The sequence below is a fragment of the Oryx dammah genome, unplaced genomic scaffold (genome assembly GCF_014754425.2).
Source record: "Oryx dammah isolate SB20612 unplaced genomic scaffold, SCBI_Odam_1.1 HiC_scaffold_12, whole genome shotgun sequence".
Taxonomy (NCBI): domain Eukaryota; kingdom Metazoa; phylum Chordata; class Mammalia; order Artiodactyla; family Bovidae; genus Oryx; species Oryx dammah.
The window spans coordinates 46,608,977-46,625,453 of NW_024070196.1; positions in this window are offsets into that span (position 1 = coordinate 46,608,977).

Sequence of the window (16,477 nt, forward strand, 5' to 3'; positions counted from 1 at the left end):
TATATGGTACAATGTATGGGTTGTATTTTCTCTTTTTACATATGAATGTACCAATTGATCCAGCATATTTTATTGTTAAAGACTGTTATTGCTCTGTTATATTGGCTTCATATATTTTTGTTAAGATCGTTTAACTATGTACGGTAGGCATATTCTGGAGTCTGTCTTGTTCCTCTGATTTATGTGTGTATGCTTTCACCAGTACCAGTTTGTCTTGATTACTGTTCTTCATAATCTTGAAATAAGGTAACGGGGATCATCTAACTTTGTGCTTTTTAAAAAATCGTTTTGACTATTCTAGTTTCTTTGCAATTTGCAATATAGATTTTGGAACTAGTTTCTTGATTTCTGAAAAAAGATCCTGGTGGGATTTTGATTGGGATTGCACTGAATGTGCAGAAAACACACCTTCATAATAATGAGAACATTCCTTTTAATAGTAATGAACTGTCTAATGCATGAACATGGTATATCTAACAATTTATTTATACTTTCTTTGATTTTTTTATCATCACTCTTTTATAGTTTCCAGCATACAGATACCACACAAAAGTTTTAGATTTATGCCCAAGTGTTCCAGGGTTTGGGGTACTATTCGTGAATAGAATAGTATTCTTTTTAAAACTTAAACTTATGACTTTCATTGCAAACATACAGAATAAAATTGATTTTCATATGTTGACCTTATATCCTAAAACTACTTATTTCATTTAATAACTTTTTTTGGTAGACTTTTGGGGACATTTTATGGACAGTCATGTCATTTGTGAATATAGTTTTTATTGCCCACTTTTCAATCTATATACCTTCCCTTCCCTTACCCTTCCCTTTGTGCCAGCTAGAACCGCCAGTATGATGTTTGTTGAAAAAAAACTCCACAACTTAAGAGTTGCAAGTTCAGTTTTATTTGGGGCAAAATGAGTCCTGCAGTGTGGGAGATAGCATTTCAAATAGCTTTGAGAAATTGCTCTGAGGAGGTAAGGGGAAGAGCTCGCATATGTAAGAGTTTTGCAGCAAGGGCAGGTAGTCAGTAATGTGTAAATATTGTTGTTACTTAAAGAATACCAGATATCTCAAGTTAAGGAATTTAGGGCTTTTCTATGTATGGTAAGATGCAAGGGTCTGGGTTCACTGAAATCTTTTCCCAGCTATCTGGAGCCTGTGTTTTCACATCCTGAGTTTCCTCGGGGCTCACCAGCTCACCATCCGTAGTGGCTGCAATTGCTGATGACCATAACATCCTTTGTTTACAGATATGGCAGGAAATACTCCATTTCTCGCGTTGAATAGAAGTGGTGAGAGTTTTCGTCCTTATCTTTTCCCAGTCTTAGGAGAAAGACAGTCTTATGTCTTTCTATCTATGATGTTGGAGGTTTCTTTTAGGTGCATATATATGTTATGAAATAAGTAATTTCACAAAATATTGAGATGAACTTCTGTTCTCTTCCTAATTTGTTGAGAGATTTTATCATAAATGGATGTTGAACTTTGTCCAATCCTTTTTTTGCATCACTTGCGACAAGCTGATTTTAGTTTTAGTCTGCTGATACTGAGGATTACATTGCTTTTTCAAATATCGAATCACCCTGTATTCCTTGTACCAACCCAACTTAGTCATGGTATAATTTTTAATGCATTGCTGTATTTCATTGGCTGATATTTTGTTTGGGGCTTTTGTGTCTGAGTTATTTTCTGTACTTTTTCTCTTAAGTACTGTTTTGTCTAGTTTCTGTATTGGGGTAATACCAGTTTTATAAAAGGAAGTGTGGAGCATTCCCTCCTGTTCTGTTTTCTGGAGGAGACTGTATAAATTCAGCGCTACTATTTCTTTAAATGTTTGGTTTAAATTTTCTTATGAAACCGCTCTGTTTAGTGATATTTTTTAGAAGCTTTTAAATTGCAGATTCAATATAATAGTGTTAAAACTGTTCAGATTATCTTATTGAGTGAGTTTTGGTAGCTGTGTTTTTTGCACATAGGTCTGGTTTATCTAAATTGTTGAATTTGTGGAAGTAATGTTCACAGTGTTGCTTTACTAGTCTTTTTCATGCCTTGCAATTTGTAGTGATGCCATTTATTTCATTCCTGCAGTTGGTTGTATGTTCTTTTCTCTTTTTTCTTGGTCAGTCTGGCTAGAGGTTTAAGACTGTTCTTGGTCAGTCTGGCTAGAGGTTTAAGACTGTTATCTGTCTTTTCAAAGAAACAGATTTCAATTTTCTTTTTTTTCCTGTTGTTTGCTGCTGCTGCTGCTGCTGAGTTGCTTCAGTCGTGTCCAACTCTGTGCCACCCCATAGATGGCAGTCCACCAGGCTCCCCCGTCCCTGGGATTCTCCAGGCAAGAACACTGGAGTGGGTTGCAATTTCTTTCTCCAATGCATGAAAGTTTTCTATAGTACATTTATTGATTTATATGGTAATCTTTATTATTTCCTTTGGTGACTTCAACTTTAATTTTCTCCATCTTATATAGTCTCTTCTCCTGGAAGCTTGGATCAGTTTCTCAGATACTTTTTTTTTTTCCTAACATAAGCATCTAATGCTACCCATTTTCTTCTGGGCACTGTTTTAGCTCTGCAGGAGACCTAGGTTCAGTCCCTGGGTTGGGAAGATCCCCTGGAGAAGGGAAAGGCTACTCACTCCAGTATTCTGGCCTGGAGAATTCCATGGACTGTATAGTCCATGGGGTTGCAAAGAGTTGGACATGACTGACCGAATTTCACTTTCTTTCTCAAACTTTTATGTTATACTTTTGTTTTCATACAATTTATATATATATATATTTTTTCTCAAGGGCTTTGTTGCCCCTGGGCGTGTGGAATCTTCTACACAGGGATTGAACCCATGTTTATATTTTTTAAATTAAGTTTTCTGGTTACCTCATGTTTGCCTCATATATTGTTTAGGATTTTTTTGTTTACTTTTAAAATATTTGAGAATTTTCTGTATACCTTTCTGTTATTGACTTGTTCACTCACTAAGTTGTGTCCGACTCTTTGTGACCTGCATGGACTACAGCATGCCGAGCTACCCTGTTCTTTGCTCTTTCTTGGAGTTTTCTCAAACTCATGTCCATTGAGTTGGTGATGCCATCCAGCCGTATCATTCTCTGTTTCTGCTTTCTCCTCTTGCCTTCAATCTTTCCCAGCAACAGGGTCTTTTCCAGTGAGTCAGCTCTTTGCATCAGGTGGCCAAAGTATTGGAGTTTCAGCTTCAGCATCAGTCCTTCTAATGAATACTCAGGACTGATTTCCTTTAGGATGGGCTGGTTTGATCTCCTTGTTGTCCAAGGGACTTTCAAGAATCTTCTCCAGCACTACAGTTCAAAACCATCAGATCTTTGGGGCCCACCATTCTTTATGGTCCAACTCTCACAGCTTTATGTGATTACTGGAAAAACCAAAGCTTTAACTGTAGACCTTTGTTGGCAAAGTGATGTCTCTGCTTTTTAGTATACTCTCTAGGTTTGCAATAGCTTTTCTTCCAAAGAATAAGTGTCTTTTGATTTGATGGCTGAAGTCACTGTCCACAGTGATTTTGGAGCCCAAGAAAATAAAGTCTATCCCTGTTTCTATTTTTCCCCATCTATTTGCCATGAAGTGATAGATCTGATGCTGTTGCAGGAAGGCGGACCCCTTTCAGGGCCCGAAACTGGGCTCTTGTCTAACACTCGGAAATGAATTGTCCCAGGAGACACATGTGCTGACAAAGGAAGAGATTTTATTGGGAAAGGGCACCCGGGTGGAGAGCAGTAGGGTAAGGAAACCCAGGAGAGCTGCTCTGCCGCGTGGCTCGCAATGTCGGGTTTTATGGTGATGGGATTAGTTTCCAGGTGGTCTTTGGCCAATCATTCTAATTCAGAGTCTTTCCTGGTGGCGCACGCATTGGTCAGCCAAGATGGATGCTAGCAAGAGGGATTCTGGGAAGTGGACGGACACGCAGTGTCTCCTTTAGACCTTTCCCGAACTCTTCTGGTTGGTGGTGGCTTATTAGTTCTGTATTCCTTATCAGGATCTCCTGTCATAAAACAACTCATGCAAATGGTTACTACGGTGCCTGGCCAGGGTGGGCGGTTTCAATCAGTGTGCTTCCCCTAACAATGCTATGATCTTAGTTTTTTTTAAATTTAATTCTATTTTACTCAGAATATACTTTGGAGCATGTTAATTCATTTATATTTTTGAGTATTTTTTTATGTTCCAGAATATGGTCTATGTGCTACCTACTCTGTGTGTTCCTGAAAAGAATGTTATATTTATATTGTTGTCTAATATTTTATATCCTTACTGATTTTCTGCCTACCTGCTCCTTCCAGTAGTGAGTGTTGACCTCTCTGACTAAATTTATGGATTTTTCTGTTTCTGCTATTAGTATTGTGAGTTTCTGTTTCATGTATTTTAGAGTTCTGTTGTTAGGTGCATACACATTTAGGATTGTTACATATTGTAAGTGAATTGACTCCTTTATGAGCATATAATACTTTTCCCCCCTTGTAGTAGTGCTTATTTGGAAGTGTGTTTTTTCTCATGTTAATGTAGCTCCTTCAGTTTTGGTTAGTGTTTGCATGTTACCTTTCTCCTGTTTTAAATTTTTTAACCAGTGAATACCTTTATATTTACAGTATGTATAGATAGCATCTAGCTGGGTATTGCTTTATATCCACTCCAACAATCTGTTTTTTAATTGGTGTGTTTAGACAATTTTCATGTTGTGTAATTTCTTATTTAATGGTTAAGATCTACTATCTTCCAAGTTCTATGATGTACTCTGATCCTTGTGCCCTCCCTTTACTGTTTTTTAGTTAATGAAACATTATTTATAATTCTGTTTTATCTCTACTATTCGGCTATTATTTGTACCTTAAAAAAAACTCATTACAGTGATTGCTCTAGAGTTTTGAATACAGACTATTAATTTATCACAAAACTAATTTCCAAATACTATTACACCACATAGAGTGTAAGAAGCTCTAAACAGTATATTTACACTTTTTCTTTCTCACTTTTAGTTATATTAATGTCATTTTTAATTTTTACTCATGCTATAAACCCACAGTATATTGTTGTTATTATTTATAACATGTTTTCTTTAATAGAAAAAAATGAAATGGGGAAAGAAATGAATTCAGTATCTATCATGGGTCATGATATCAGGCATTTTTATGCTTTTTCTTGTTGTTATTATTTTGTTTCATACACTCACTCATCTTTTAGAGCAATTGTAAATAAAAAATGGATTTTATAACTACCTACATTTTAACAGTTTCTGGAAGTCTTCATTTCTTTGCGTAGATCCAAGTTTCTGGCTGGTAACATATTCTTTCTTTCTGAAGAACATCCTGTAACATATCTTTTTGTCAGAGATCTGATTGCAAGGCATTCCTGGCTTTTACTTTGCTGAAAATATCTTTATTTTTATTTCCAAAAATATTTACTTCACGATGTCACTTCACTGCCTCCTGAAAATGTAGCTTCTGACAAGAAGTCTACTGAAGTCTTTATCTTTGTTCTGCTGTATGTAATGTGTCTTTTTTTTTTTCTTGGGTTGCCCTTTAAGCTTTCTCTTTATGTTTCTCTTTCAGCAGTTTGGATATGATGTGTCAAGATCTGTCCCTATTTATGTTTATTTCCTTATTTGGCTGTGCCAGGCCTCAGTTGTGGTTTGTGGAATCTTGGATCTTCATTATAACGTGCAAAATCTTTAGTTGGAATGTGAACTCTTAGCTGTGGCATGTGGGATCTAGACCAGAAGTTGAACCTGGGCCTCCTGTGTTGGGAATGTACAATCTTAGCCACCGGACCACCAGGGAAATCCCAAGATGTGCTGTTTCGAATTTATTTATCCTGCTTGGGATTCTCTGAGCTTCTTGGTCTGTGGCTTAATAACTTTCCTTATTTTGGGAAAATAGCACATGCTCTGTTTTCAGTCATTCCCTCTTCTCTCTCTCTCTTCTCTTACAGTTCCAGTTGCACAGGTGGTAGACTTTCTCATGTTATCCCTGAGCTCCTGGATGTTCTGTTTTCTCACTCTTCTCTTTTTTCACTTAGTATTTCAGCTTCAGTAACTACTTTTGACCTGGTTTTCTATCACTGACTCTTCTCTTAGCCATTTTTAGTTTATGAATAAACCCATTGAAGACATTCTCCATGTCTGACTGTGTGGGGTTTTCGTTGTTAGGTTATTTCTAATGTTTCCCTCTGGACGTTTTCTTATTCCTTCTCTTTGCCCAGATTGCCCTTGTGGGCATGCAGTTGTCCCCCTTTTCCACCAGAATCTACTTGCATAGCACCCGGAGTGTCTTCTACCCAATCTTTGGCCCAAGCGAACCAATGTCTGTTGTCTTCTTGAAGGAACCTCTTTTTTTTCTTTTCCTGGATTTCAGGCTAGTTGGTTTCTCTGCAACTTCAGCTCTTTGATGTGTCCCAGAAACTCTATTAGTCGGTAGTTTATCCAGTGTTTTCTGTCGCTGTTGTTGTTATTGTTAGGATGGGGTCAGTCCTTTTTCCCGTTCTCTGCCTCTTAGGCAAAAACTTAAATAAATAAATAAATAAAAAACAGATGCAGAGATTCTGATTTATTTGATTTGTGTTTGGGCCCAGACAAAGGTCTAGTTCTAAAAGCCTCCCAGAAATTTTGATTCTGAGACTCAAATGCTGTGGGGCTGTGATGTGGGTTGAGGTGCAAAGTCTGATGTTTGGCATTTATGTCATGACATTTCCCTAGTACAGTTATTTTAGGTATCCCTTTTGGTTTAACCAGGAGAACAGAAAACACGTCAAAATATTGTCCACACGGGGAATATAGCAGAAGACATCAGTTTAGGAGAAAAAACAATTCAGTCTCAGCTCTGGACAGCAGTGATAGTTTCCTGTTGGTCTTTCTTTCCGACGGTGAAGGGGGTTGTTTCTTCATACAGATGTACTGCATTCTTAGTGGGGAGGAGATTCGCTCCCATTGTTATGGACAGAAAGTGTGTTTGCACACCCAGCCTCCGCCCCACCTCTCACAGCACCATCTTGTTTCATTTGGGGGGAAGCTCAGGGAATTCAGAGATTTCTTACGGCAGGGACCCCTCCCATCTCTGGGCAGAAGGGACAAGGGGAGGAGATGCGTCCCTACAGTCCTGTTTCCAGGGCAAGTGTCACCTTCTGGAACTGCCAGTAAAAAAGATTCAGCTGACTCCTCTGAAGCCACCCCAGCGTGAGGGGGACAGAAGCCCTGGCCTCTCTTTCACCTTTCTGTCTCCTGCCAGTGGCCTCCGTTGGTCCAGCCCTGCCTACAGCCAGCTGACATGGGAGCCTGGGAATGCAAGCTGCAGGGGTCAGTCCACCTACAAGGCAGAACAGAACAGCAATAGTTAAGGAGATGCCCCAAGGTGGCAGCTGTTCATCACCCAAAGACCTCTTTGATAACTGCCTAGTTGGCAGAGAAATCCTTATTACTTACTGTGATAAAGTTTAAAAAAAGCACTTCTTGGGAATTTCCAGGTGGTCCAGTGGTTGGAACTTGGTGCTTTCACTGCTGGATCCTGGATTCAGTTCCTGGTTGGGGAGCTAAGATCCTGCAAGCCACATGGGGTGGCACCCGTACCCCAAAAGCATCTCTTCAGACTATTAGTAATATCCCAGAAAAGGGAGGTCAGGGATGGACGTTTAGAATTTTAGGACCCAAGGCCCGGTAGCTTAAGGCGATTCTTTCACTTTCGGGATCAGGTAGATAGCAAAGTGAGGGGCTTATGGGGAATTGGGATCCCCAGTTATCTTATAAGTGAGTTTTGAGGCCAAGTGAGCCATCTCTTGCTCTGAAAAGGGGCCTCTTTGCCCAGATTAGCAACTGATGGTTTCCATAAATCAGTTTCCAGGAATCTCCTAGCCAAACAATGAGGTTACATGTTATTTTGTAGTCTTATCTTCCTGGATGGGAATTTCCTGAAATGGATGGTAAAGCCATTTTGATATAGATGATCTCTTATTCGTCTTGTTGCTTAAGCTTTGGGGATCCGGAGGGTCCCAGTTCTTAGGACAAAAGGGACAGAAACTCCACTCCCCATCTGTAAGATAGATTTAGGCTTCAGTCATCTCTGGGGTTGAAGCTAAATCAGTGCAGCCTCACGTGTGTATGTTCCAGTGAGTGGTTGATATGAAGACATTAGAATAACTTCTGGTGTGTTTGGAGGAGAAACAGCTACTTCTGAGCCAAATCACAGATACCCAGGAGTCCGCTTTCCGAAATGGGTTGTCATCAGTGCTAACAGGTCTGTGGGGAGACTCCAGGATGAAGCTTTAGGTTATTGCTCTGTGTGTGTGTCTGTATGTGTCTCTGTGTGTGTGTCTGTGTGTCTGTGTCTGTGTGTGTCTCTCTCTGTGTATGTCTGTGTGTGTGTGTGTGTCTGTGTGTGTCTCTCTCTGTGTGTGTGTCTGTGTGTGTGTCTCTGTGTGTGTGTGTCTGTGTGTGTATGTCTCTGTGTGTGTGTGTCTGTGTGTGTGTGTGTCTGTGTGTGTGTGTGTGTCTCTCTGTGTGTGTGTGTCTGTGTGTGTGTGTGTCTGTGTGTGTGTGTCTGTGTGTCTGTGTGTGTGTGTGGGGTTAACAGGTAGAATTAGGCTGCTGTTCTTCAGTAGAGGTGTCTCCTATTTACCCACTGTTTGTTTGCAGGCTGACCGTGGGAGGCAGATGAATGACACTCTCTGACCTTATTTGTCCTGAGCGTTTCAGGATGCTTCTTGGCTGAGCCAGTGGGGCATATGCCCCCGCTCTGCTCTCAAGTGCCTTGTAGAATCAGCTGTTGATCAGCTGGGATCCTGGATCTGACACGTGTGGAGGAAATGGCTGGGGCTGAGGAAAGGTCACAGAATTGCTCAGTAATTCGTCTCACTCGTGTGCACTCGTGTGTGCTTGTCCAAATGTGTGTGCACCGTAGCGAACACTCTTCTTCACTTGGTCTCAGCTCTGGACAGTAGTGGTAGTTTCCTGTTGTTCTTCCTGTTCAAGGGCAGAAGGAAGTTGTTTCTTCATAAAGATACTCCGCTTTCTGGAGTGGGGAGGAGGTTCATATCTATCGATGTGGACAGAAAGTGTGCTTCATGCCACTGTTTACAGCATCATCTGGTTTCCTTTCGGGGGAAATCAGCCCATCCCCTGAAGCTGAAACTGAAGCTCCAATACTTTGGCCACCTGATGCATAGAGCCGATTCATTAGAAAAGACCCTGATGCTGGAAAAGATTGAAGGCAGAGGAGAAGAGGGTGACAGAGGATGAGATGGTTGGATGGCATCACTGACTCAATGGACATGAGTTTGGGCAAGCTTGGGAGATAGAGAAGGACAGGGAAGCCTGGCGTGCTGCAGTCCATGGGGTCTCAAAGAGTCACACTACTGAGCAACTGAACAACAAAACTCCATCCCCAGTAGCAGTTCGTAGAGTGAGCCTTGTTCCAGAGGTGGTACATGGACTTGGAATGAGGCAGTCACCACATTCCATCCATCCAACCACAGTGGTTGAGCAGGGGCTTGGTACCTGATTCAGTTTCAGTAAAGGAGAGACAGGTTCATTTCATAGCTTTTGGTGGAAACATCAGAAAAAGATAAGGTCACATTTGAAACTGTGCATCTCAGATTGGAAATTAAACCTGTGCGCTTGGGACTCAAACCCAGCCAAAACCCATGGTCTTTTTTTTTTTTTTAATAGTTTGGCTATTTAGAAAAATATTTATTTATTTTTGGCTGTGCTGGGTCTTTATTCCTGCGCAAGCTTTTCTCTAGTTGCAGGAAGTGGGGACGACTCTCTAGTTGCAGCGCGCAGGCTTCTCATTGTGGTAGCTTCTTTTGTTGCAGAGCATGGGCTAAAGGGTATGTGGGCTTCAGTAGCTGCTGCATGTGGGCTCAGAAGTTGGGGCTCCATGGATCTAGAGCACAGACTCAATAGCTGTGACTCACGGGCCTAGATGCTCCTAAGCATGTGGGATCTCTCCAGATCAAGGATCGAACCTATGTCTCTTGCACTGGCAGGTGGATTCGTTACTTCTGAGTCACCAGGAAGCCCCAGCTCTTGGTCTTTTAACTGAGATCACACGCCCGGTTTCAGGACCTATTGAAGCTAAGGTTATCAATGTCTCATCAGAGAAAGAATTCAGTGAGACAAAGTGATAGGTAAGAAGTGGATTTATTTAGAGAGAAACACACTCCACAGACAGAGTGTGGGTCATCTGAGAAGAGAGGAACAGCTTTGAACTATGGCATGGTTAGTTTTTATGGACTGGGTAATTTCATACACTACTGAGTGGGAGGGTTATTCCAACTATTTTGGGGAAGAGGTGAGAATTTTCAGGAACTGGGCCGCTGCCTACTCTTTTTGTTGTTGTTCATTTGGTCAGTCATGTCTGAATCTTTGCGACCCCATGGACTGCAGCACACCAGGCTTCCCTGTCCTTCACCATCTCCTGGAGCTTGCTATGACACATGTCCATTGAGTCGGTGATGCCATCCAACCATCTCGTCCTCTGTCATACCTTTCTCCTCCTGCCTTCTATCTTCCCCAACATCAGGGTCTTTTCCAAGGAGTCAGCTTTTTGCATCGTATGGCCAAAGTATTGGAGCTTCAGCCTCAGCATTGGTTCTTCCAGTGAATATTCAGGGTTGGTTTCCTTTAGGATTGCCTGGTTGGATCTTCTTGCAGTCCAAGGGACTCTCAAGAGTCTTCAACACCACAGTTCATAAGCATCAATTCTTTGGTACTCAACCTTCTTTATGGTCCAACTCTCACATCTATACGTGACTAGTGGAAAAACCATAGCTTTGACCATACGGACCTTTGTCTGCAAAATGATGTCTCTGCTTTTTAATATGCTGTCTAGGTTTTTCATAGCTTTTCTTCCAAGGAGCAAGCATCTTTTAATTTTATGGCTGCAGTCACCATCTGTAGTGATTTTGGCACCCAAGAAAATAAAGTCTGTCACTGTTTCCATTGTTTCCCCATCTATTTGCCATGAAGTGATGGGACCAGATGCTATGATCTTTGTTTTCTTAATGTTGAGCTTTAGGCCAGCTTTTTCACTCTCCTCTTTCACTTTCATTAAGAGGCACCTTACTTTCTCTTTGCTTTCTGCCATAAGGATGGTGTCACCTGCATATTTGAGGTTATTGATATTTCTCCCTGCAATCTTGATTCCAGCTTGTGCTTCATCCAGCCCAGCATTTCACATGATGTACTCTGCATATAAGTTATATAAGCAGGTAACAATATACAGCCTTGACGTACTCCTTTCCCAATTTTGAACCAGTCCATTGTTCTATGTCCGGTTCTAACTGTTGCTTCTTGACTTGCGTACAGATTTCTCAGGAGGCAGGTAAGGTGGTCTGGTATTCCCATATCTTGAAGAATTTTCCACAGTTTGTTGTGATCCACACAGTCAAAGGCTTTAGCCTAGTCAGTGAAGCAGAAGTAGATATTTTTCTGAAATTCTCTTGCTTTTTTGATGATCCATCAAATATTGGCAATTTGTTCTCTGGTTCCTCTCCCTTTTCTAAATCCAGCCTACTCTCTAGTCTTTAGGATTGGCCTTAGAACTGTCATGATGCCTGTCATTTGGCTTACTGATGTGCTACAGTGAGAGTACACTGAGACTCAAGGTCTAGTGGAAGTCGACTCATCTGCCATCTTGGACTTGTTTGGTTCTAATCAGTTCATGTTGCTTCCTTGGGCTTTGCCATTCTTTTAAATGTTTTGTCCTACCCCATTTCACATTATGTGGGGTTGCACTGGCAGTAAGGATGATGCCAGCTGGGGCTGTGGGGGCCACTTCACAGAGCCCAAGAATGAAGCCAACACAAAGACACAGAGAGAAGGCAACCATGATGGTGTTTCTTGAGGCTTGATCCAGCCGTGCCTGAATCCCCCAAGTTGACTCCAGAACTGTGCAGTTACATAAGTTAATAAAATCTCTCTCTTTTTTTCCTTTAAGCTAATTTAAGTTTGTATCATTTGTTGCTAAAAGAGTCCTGACAGATATACTCATGGAGGGAGTACAGCCATAGTCATGGAGACAGCTGGGAGAAATGCCAGTCATCACATCATCCCCAGCCATTTTTCCTACTGAATCTCAAAACAAACTTCTAAGTGACAGTTCTTGCTGAGTTGGAAATAACGATTTGATGAGGATGCTTAGGGCTTAGTATAAATCACCAAACACTTGTATTTGGAATAGAATGAACACTTCTGGGCTCTTAGTTCTGAAAATTCATGTACAGCATGAGGGACACCACTTATGCTAACAGCATAGCTGCAGAAGGACTTGCAAAGCTCTTGGTAAATAATGAATGAGTGCATATAGGAATGTTGATTAATTTGGAAATCTCCAGGCCAGAGCTGATAAAATGGCAGCTGATACGTCAGACATTGCCTATGGACATGTGTTGGATCAATAGAGGTTGTTTTCTTAATTAAATTGTCAACATTTTCAAATCAGGAGAATTCATGTGCTGTTGGGTTTCTGGTGACTTTGAAAGTTGTAAGTCCAGGTGGAGCTGGTATTGCCGTGGTCCCCTCTCAGTGGAGGGTGAAATGCTGGTTCCTCCTTTTGATGATGCGTGCACACCTCTGTTTTTCTCATATACCCCCCGAAGCTAGCCTCACTCATTTTGTTATCTGTTTCACCCCTGAATTGCACGCCAGGCCTTTGAGTTGTCAGGATGGCAGTATCTCTCTTCTGAGCTGTGCCTGCTCGAAGTCCCTCTGTCTGCCCTTTAAGACTTCCCTTTAAGTCCCTCTGTCTTTATATATATATGTCTGTTAAAAAATATACATGTTACATATATGTTAAAATCTTTATTGAATTTGTTATAATACTGCTTCTGCTTTATTTTCTGGTTTCCCTTGCATTGGAAGGCAAAGTCTTGGCCACTGGATGACCAGGGAAGTCCCTTAACACTGTCTTAATTTGAACCTACAAGGCCTTTCTAAGTGTGAGTCAGGACAGCATCATTTCATGAGTCTTTTTGAGTCTGATATTACATTTAAGAAGAATATGGAAGAGGATCAGAAATGAAAGACGTGCCCAAATTCTATTATGCATTTACATTTACATCTAATAATTAATGGTTCTCTTGATGCTGAAAACTCAGCTTCTGTGCACTGGTGCCTAATTGAATCTCAGAGAGAGTTATGGGTAAAGTAGAAAAGAAAAGCTTTATTGCTTTGTCAGGCAAATGAGGACACAGCGGGCTCCTGCCTTTCAAAACTGTATCCCATCCTGGGAGGATTTGTTGAGGAGTTTTCCAGCAATGGTTCAAGGGTGGGGTTGCTGACAAGGATCAGGGTGTGTGTGGGCAGGGCCTGCACCCCTTTATTCTGACCTCAGGTGGTCTCCTGATAAATTTTCTGGTTCCCAAGGCTATCAAATTATGACCTTCTCTCTGGAGTGAAGAATGTTAATATCTTCCATTTGTTGGGAGAGTTAGCTCTGTAAAAGACCTCAAAGATGTTGTTACATATGTCCCTTGACGTGGAATCGGGACCCTGCCCCAAGGCTGCACTACTGTTTCTTGACTGTTCCTCCCTTGTCTCATTAGAAGGACTGATGCTGAAGCTCCAGTACTTTGGCCACCTGATGCAAAGAGCCAACTCACTGGAAAAGACCCTGATGATGGGAAAGATTGAAGACAGGAGGAGAAGGGGGTGACGAGGATGAGATGGTTGGGTGACATCACTCACTCAGTGGACATCAGTCTGAGCAAACACTGGGAGATAGTGAAGGACAGGAATCCTGATGTGCTGCAGTCCATGGGGTCGCAAAGAGTCAGACACGACTGAGAGACTGAACAACAACCCTTGTCTCTGCATCCCCTCCCCTTGTCTCTGCATCCCCTCCCTTCCCTGATTAGTAACTGTTTAAAAGCTTCCATGCTCAGAACCCCACAGGATCCTGCTTGGTGCACTCACATATACACATATAAACATGATGTGCCTTGGGGACTACCCTGGTGGTCCAGGGGCTAAGGCTCCATGCTTTCAGTCCAGGGGGCCTAGGTTTGATCTCTGATTAGGGAACTAGATCACACATGCTGAGACTAAAGACCCCCACATGCCACAGTGAAGATTGAAGATCTCATGAGTGGCAGCTAAGACCTGGTGCAACTAAATGAATAAATAAATAAATATTTTTAAAAAACCACACACACATACTGTACCTTTCAGGTCTCATTTGTAAGCAATATTAAATGTTTATTTTCCTAGTAAGTCCTTTGGCAATGGAAGTTCAGGCCAAATAGCTATCTTGGTGCTTTCTCTGCTATAAGTTTTGTTCATTCATTCAATATTTGATGAGTGCCTACCGGTACGGGGCACTCTGGTGAACAGGACAGAAGCGTCTGCCCCCATGGAGCTTATGTTCTAATGAGGAGGCTGACAATAAAAAAAGTGGTATGTCGAGTAATTTCAGAAATGCTATATGCTAGGAAGCAAATAATACAGAGTGAGTCAAGAGTGAGGAGGGACAGTCTGTGGATGAGGTGGTCAGGTACATCCCCACAGAGGTGATATTTAAGTAGAGACCTGTTATGTTTGTGTCTCCCCCAGATTCCTATCTTGAAACCTTACCCCCCAATGTGATGGTCTTAAGAAATGGAACCTTTGGGAGGTGATTGGATTAGGTGAGGTTGTGAAGCTTGGGCCCTTGCAGATAGGATTAGCGCCTTTACCAGTGACAGAGGGCTGGAGTCCTGCCTTTGCACTCCACCATGGAGGATACAGTGAGAGAATGGTCCCCTGCAACTTGGAAGGAAGAGTGTCTTCCCCAAAATGGACCATGCTGGTGCCCTGATCTTGGGTTGCAGGAAAGAGAGGGGGGGTGCCAGGGGATGATCACATCCCAGGTCATGGCTGAGGCCCTGGAAGGGCCACCAAATGTAGGTTCTTGGCTTCATGCAGGAAAGAATTCAAGAGTGAGCCATGGTAATGTGAAAGAAGATTTATTCAAGGAGGTAACACACTCCTAGATGGAAGTGTGGCCCATCTGAGAAGTCAAGAGAGGCCCCAGGGTATAGGGTTGTCAGTTTTTATGGGCTGGGGGCTTCCCTGGTGGCTCAGCTGGTAAAGAATCCGCCTGCAATGTGGGAGACCTGGGTTCGACCCCTGGGTTGGGAAGATTCCCTGGAGAAGGGAAAGGCCACCCACTCCAGTATTCTGGCCTGGAGAATTCCATGGACTGTATAGTCCATGGGGTTGCAGAGAGTCGGACATGACTGAGCGAGTTTCACTTTCACAATCTCATAGGCTAACGAGGGAGAGGAATGTTCCAGCTGTTATGGGGAAGGAGTGGGAATTTCCAGGAATTGGGCTACTGCCTTCTTTCCCTTTGTCCCCCTGAGAACTGTCATGGATTCTGTGGTTGTGTCATTTATCTTGCTCATATGTTACAGTGGAAGTCAGCTAGTCACCATCTTGGATCTATTTGGTTCTAATCAGTTTTTGTACTGTCCTTGGGCAAAAGTTAAAGTTCCTGCCCAGTCCCCTTCCTGTCTCACTTGGACTTTGACCTCCAGAACTATAAGGAATACGTTTATGTTCTTTCTAAGCCATCCCATCTATGGCACTTTGTCATGGCAACCTGAACTGGTTAAGCCAAGACCTGAGGCCCTTGTGAGGATATCTGGAAGTGAAAGAAAGTGAAACTCGCTTCATCGTGACCGACTCTTTAAGACCCCATAGACTATACAGTCCATGGAATTCTCCAGGCCAGAATACTGGAGTGGGTAGCCTTTCCCTTCTCCAGGGGATCTTCCCAACTCAGGGATCAAATCCAGGTCTCTCACATTGCAGGTGGATTCTTTACCAGCTGAGTCACAAGGGAAGCCCAAGAATACTGGGTGGGTATTCTATCCCTTCTCCAGCAGATTTTCCTGACCCAGAAATTGAACATGGGTCTCCTGCATTGCAGGCGGATTCTTTACCAACTGAGCCAGAACTTCCTAGAGTCCTAGTGAAGGCAGGCCCTAAACTGTGAGTAAACTTGATGTTCTAAGCCAGGTTCAGCAAACTAGCATGTTTTTGAGACTTTGTGGGCCCTACGATCTCTGTCATAACTAGGCTTCTCTGTTGCAATGCAAAAGCAGCCAGACATTATGTAAACAAAATGTCCCTGCCTCTGTTCCAATAAAACTTTATTTATAATCTCTAGCACTGGAATTTCATGTGCTTTTCACATACCAGGTAATATTCTCCCCACCCCCCCTTTTTTTTGAACCATTTAAAAACATGAAGACCATTTTCACTTTGCAGCTGTATGGAAACAGCAGTCTGGATTTGATCCAAGAGCCCTGATTTTCTGACCCCTGTTGTAAGCAGGTTGCTGGGGGTGGTATGTAGCCAATACAGAGAACAGTAGGAAATGCAATCTGAGATGCAGGTAGCAAACAGTTCACAGAGGGTAAATCAATGGGAAGTCGATGAGAGTTTTTAAACTTTTTATTTTATATTGGAGTATATCTGA